We start from the raw sequence: 4,982 nt of genomic DNA, 5'->3' as shown, positions 1-4,982 counted from the left end.
CAGAGCCCATTGAAAGTACCAAGCAAGAACAAAGCTAACACAGTCAAGAGAGCATTACCAGCTGCCAGGATGGCAGAGCGGTCTAAGGCGTTGCGTTCAGGTCGCAGTCTCCCCAGGAGGCGTGGGTTCGAATCCCAAGAACAAAGCAAACACATTCAAGAGAGCATTACCAGATGCCAGGATGGCAGAGCGGTCTAAGGCGTTGCGTTCAGATCGCAGTCTCCCCAGGAGGCGTGGGTTCGAATCCCGCCTCAGACATTGCCCATTGAAAGTACCAAGCAAGAACAAAGCAAACACATTCAAGAGAGCATTACCAGCTGCCAGGATGGCAGAGCGGTCTAAGGCGTTGCGTTCAGATCGCAGTCTCCCCAGGAGGCGTGGGTTCGAATCCCGCCTCAGACAGTGCCCATTGAAAGTACCAAGCAATAATAAAGCAAACACAGTCAAGAGAGCATTACCAGTTGCCAGGATGGCAGAGCAGTCTAAGGCGTTGCGTTCAGATCGCAGTCCCCCCAGGAGGCGTGGGTTCGAATCCCGCCTCAGACAGTGCCCATTGAAAGTACCAAGCAATAATAAAGCAAACACAGTCAAGAGAGCATTACCAGTTGCCAGGATGACAGAGCGGTCTAAGGCGTTGCGTTCAGGTCGCAGTCTCCCCAGGAGGCGTGGGTTCGAATCCCAAGAACAAAGCAAACACATTCAAGAGAGCATTACCAGATGCCAGGATGGCAGAGCGGTCTAAGGCGTTGCGTTCAGGTCGCAGTCTCCCCAGGAGGCGTGGGTTCGAATCCCACCTCAGACAGAGACCATTGAAAGTACCAAGCAATAACAAAGCAAACACAGTCAAGAGAGCATTACCAGGTGCCAGGATGGCAGAGTGGTCAAAGACGCTGCGTTCAGGTCGCAGTCTCCCCAGGAGTCGTGGGTTCGAATCCCGCCTCCGACAGAGCCCATTGAAATTACCAAGCAAGAACAAAGCTAACACAGTCAAGAGAGCATTACCAGCTGCCAGGATGGCAGAGCGGTCTAAGGCGTTGCGTTCAGGTCGCAGTCTCCCCAGGAGGCGTGGGTTCGAATCCAGCCTCAGACAGTGCCCATTGAAAGTACCAAGCAATAATAAAGCAAACACAGTCAAGAGAGCATTACCAGTTGCCAGGATGGCAGAGCAGTCTAAGGCGTTGCGTTCAGATCGCAGTCCCCCCAGGAGGCTTGGGTTCGAATCCCGCCTCAGACAGTGCCCATTGAAAGTACCAAGCAATAATAAAGCAAACACAGTCAAGAGAACATTACCAGTTGCCAGGATGGCAGAGCGGTCTAAGGCGTTGCGTTCAGGTCGCAGTCTCCCCAGGAGGCGTGGGTTCGAATCCCAAGAACAAAGCAAACACATTCAAGAGAGCATTACCAGATGCCAGGATGGCAGAGCGGTCTAAAGCGTTGCGTTCAGGTCGCAGTCTCCCCAGGAGGCGTGGGTTAGAATCCCACCTCAGACAGAGCCCATTGAAAGTACCAAGCAATAACAAAGAAAACACAGTCAAGAGAGCTTTACCAGTTGCCAGGATGGCAGAGCGGTCTAAGGCGTTGCGTTCAGGTCGCAGTCTCCCCAGGAGGCGTGGGTTTGAATCCCACCTCAGACAGAGCCCATTGAAAGTACCAAGCAATAACAAAGCAAAAAAAGTCAAGAGAGCATTACCAGTTGCCAGGATGGCAGAGCGGTCTAAGGCGTTGCGTTCAGGTCGCAGTCTCCCCAGGAGGCGTGGGTTCGAATCCCACCTCAGACATTGCCCATTGAAAGTACCAAGCAAGAACAAAGCAAACACATTCAAGAGAGCATTACCAGCTGCCAGGATGGCAGAGCGGTCTAAGGTGTTGCGTTCAGATCGCAGTCTCCCCAGGAGGCGTGGGTTCGAATCCCGCCTCAGACAGTGCCCATTGAAAGTACCAAGAAATAATAAAGCAAAGACAGTCAAGAGAGCATTACCAGTTGCCAGGATGGCAGAGCGGTCTAAGGCGTTGCGTTCAGGTCGCAGTCTCCCCAGGAGGCGTGGGTTCGAATCCCGCCTCTGACAGAGCCCATTGAACGTACCGAGCAAGAAAAAAGCAAACACAGTCAAGAGAGCATTACCAGCTGCCAGGATGGCAGAGCGGTCTAAGGCGTTGCGTTCAGGTCGCAGTCTCCCCAGGAGGCGTGGGTTCGAATCCCGCCTCTGACAGAGCCCATTGAACGTACCGAGCAAGAAAAAAGCAAACACAGTCAAGAGAGCATTACCAGGTGCCAGGATGGCAGAGTGGTCAAAGACGCTGCGTTCAGGTCGCAGTCTCCCCAGGAGTCGTGGGTTCGAATCCCGCCTCCGACAGAGCCCATTGAAAGTACCAAGCAAGAACAAAGCTAACACAGTCAAGAGAGCATTACCAGCTGCCAGGATGGCAGAGCGGTCTAAGGCGTTGCGTTCAGGTCGCAGTCTCCCCAGGAGGCGTGGGTTCGAATCCCAAGAACAAAGCAAACACATTCAAGAGAGCATTACCAGATGCCAGGATGGCAGAGCGGTCTAAGGCGTTGCGTTCAGATCGCAGTCTCCCCAGGAGGCGTGGGTTCGAATCCCGCCTCAGACATTGCCCATTGAAAGTACCAAGCAAGAACAAAGCAAACACATTCAAGAGAGCATTACCAGCTGCCAGGATGGCAGAGCGGTCTAAGGCGTTGCGTTCAGATCGCAGTCTCCCCAGGAGGCGTGGGTTCGAATCCCGCCTCAGACAGTGCCCATTGAAAGTACCAAGCAATAATAAAGCAAACACAGTCAAGGGAGCATTACCAGTTGCCAGGATGGCAGAGCAGTCTAAGGCGTTGCGTTCAGATCGCAGTCCCCCCAGGAGGCGTGGGTTCGAATCCCGCCTCAGACAGTGCCCATTGAAAGTACCAAGCAATAACAAAGCAAACACAGTCAAGAGAGCTTTACCAGTTGCCAGGATGGCAGAGCGGTCTAAGGCGTTGCGTTCAGGTCGCAGTCTCCCCAGGAGGCGTGGGTTCGAATCCCACCTCAGACAGAGCCCATTGAAAGTACCAAGCAATAACAAAGCAAACACAGTCAAGAGAGAATTACCAGTTGCCAGGATGGCAGAGCGGTCTAAGGCGTTGCGTTCAGGTCGCAGTCTCCCCAGGAGGCGTGGGTTCGAATCCCACCTCAGACAGAGCCCATTGAAAGTACCAAGCAATAACAAAGCAAACACAGTCAAGAGAGAATTACCAGTTGCCAGGATGGCAGAGCGGTCTAAGGCGTTGCGTTCAGGTCGCAGTAACCCCAGGAGGCGTGGGTTCGAATCCCACCTCAGACAGAGCCCATTGAAAGTACCAAGCAATAACAAAGCAAACACAGTCAAGAGAGCATTACCAGCTGCCAGGATGGCAGTGTGTTCTAAGGCGTTGCGTTCAGGTCGCAGTCTCCCCAGGAGGCGTGGGTTCGAATCCCGCTTCAGACAGAGCCCATTGAAAGTACCAGCAAGAACAAAGCAAACACATTCAAGAGAGCATTACCAGGTGCCAGGATGGCAGAGTGGTCAAAGACGCTGCGTTCAGGTCGCAGTCTCCCCAGGAGGCGTGGGTTCAAATCCCGCCTCCGACAGAGCCCATTGAAAGTACCAAGCAAGAACAAAGCTAACACAGTCAAGAGAGCATTACCAGCTGCCAGGATGGCAGAGCGGTCTAAGGCGTTGCGTTCAGGTCGCAGTCTCCCCAGGAGGCGTGGGTTCGAATCCCACCTCAGACATTGCCCATTGAAAGTACCAAGCAAGAACAAAGCAAACACATTCAAGAGAGCATTACCAGCTGCCAGGATGGCAGAGCGGTCTAAGGTGTTGCGTTCAGATCGCAGTCTCCCCAGGAGGCGTGGGTTCGAATCCCGCCTCAGACAGTGCCCATTGAAAGTACCAAGCAATAATAAAGCAAACACAGTCAAGAGAGCATTACCAGTTGCCAGGATGGCAGAGCGGTCTAAGGCGTTGCGTTCAGGTCGCAGTCTCCCCAGGAGGCGTGGGTTCGAATCCCGCCTCTGACAGAGCCCATTGAATGTACCGAGCAAGAAAAAAGCAAACACAGTCAAGAGAGCATTACCAGCTGCCAGGATGGCAGAGCGGTCTAAGGCGTTGCGTTCAGGTCGCAGTCTCCCCAGGAGGCGTGGGTTCGAATCCCGCCTCTGACAGAGCCCATTGAACGTACCGAGCAAGAAAAAAGCAAACACAGTCAAGAGAGCATTACCAGGTGCCAGGATGGCAGAGTGGTCAAAGACGCTGCGTTCAGGTCGCAGTCTCCCCAGGAGTCGTGGGTTCGAATCCCGCCTCCGACAGAGCCCATTGAAAGTACCAAGCAAGAACAAAGCTAACACAGTCAAGAGAGCATTACCAGCTGCCAGGATGGCAGAGCGGTCTAAGGCGTTGCGTTCAGGTCGCAGTCTCCCCAGGAGGCGTGGGTTCGAATCCCAAGAACAAAGCAAACACATTCAAGAGAGCATTACCAGATGCCAGGATGGCAGAGCGGTCTAAGGCGTTGCGTTCAGATCGCAGTCTCCCCAGGAGGCGTGGGTTCGAATCCCGCCTCAGACATTGCCCATTGAAAGTACCAAGCAAGAACAAAGCAAACACATTCAAGAGAGCATTACCAGCTGCCAGGATGGCAGAGCGGTCTAAGGCGTTGCGTTCAGATCGCAGTCTCCCCAGGAGGCGTGGGTTCGAATCCCGCCTCAGACAGTGCCCATTGAAAGTACCAAGCAATAATAAAGCAAACACAGTCAAGAGAGCATTACCAGTTGCCAGGATGGCAGAGCAGTCTAAGGCGTTGCGTTCAGATCGCAGTCCCCCCAGGAGGCGTGGGTTCGAATCCCGCCTCAGACAGTGCCCATTGAAAGTACCAAGCAATAATAAAGCAAACACAGTCAAGAGAGCATTACCAGTTGCCAGGATGACAGAGCGGTCTAAGGCGTTGCGTTCAGGTC

Source organism: Idiotropiscis lumnitzeri, unplaced genomic scaffold (genome assembly GCF_059441095.1).
Source record: "Idiotropiscis lumnitzeri isolate Australia: NSW breed Sydney's pygmy pipehorse unplaced genomic scaffold, RoL_Ilum_1.0 HiC_scaffold_24, whole genome shotgun sequence".
NCBI lineage: Eukaryota > Metazoa > Chordata > Actinopteri > Syngnathiformes > Syngnathidae > Idiotropiscis > Idiotropiscis lumnitzeri.
Note: the sequence above shows the minus strand (reverse complement) of the source record.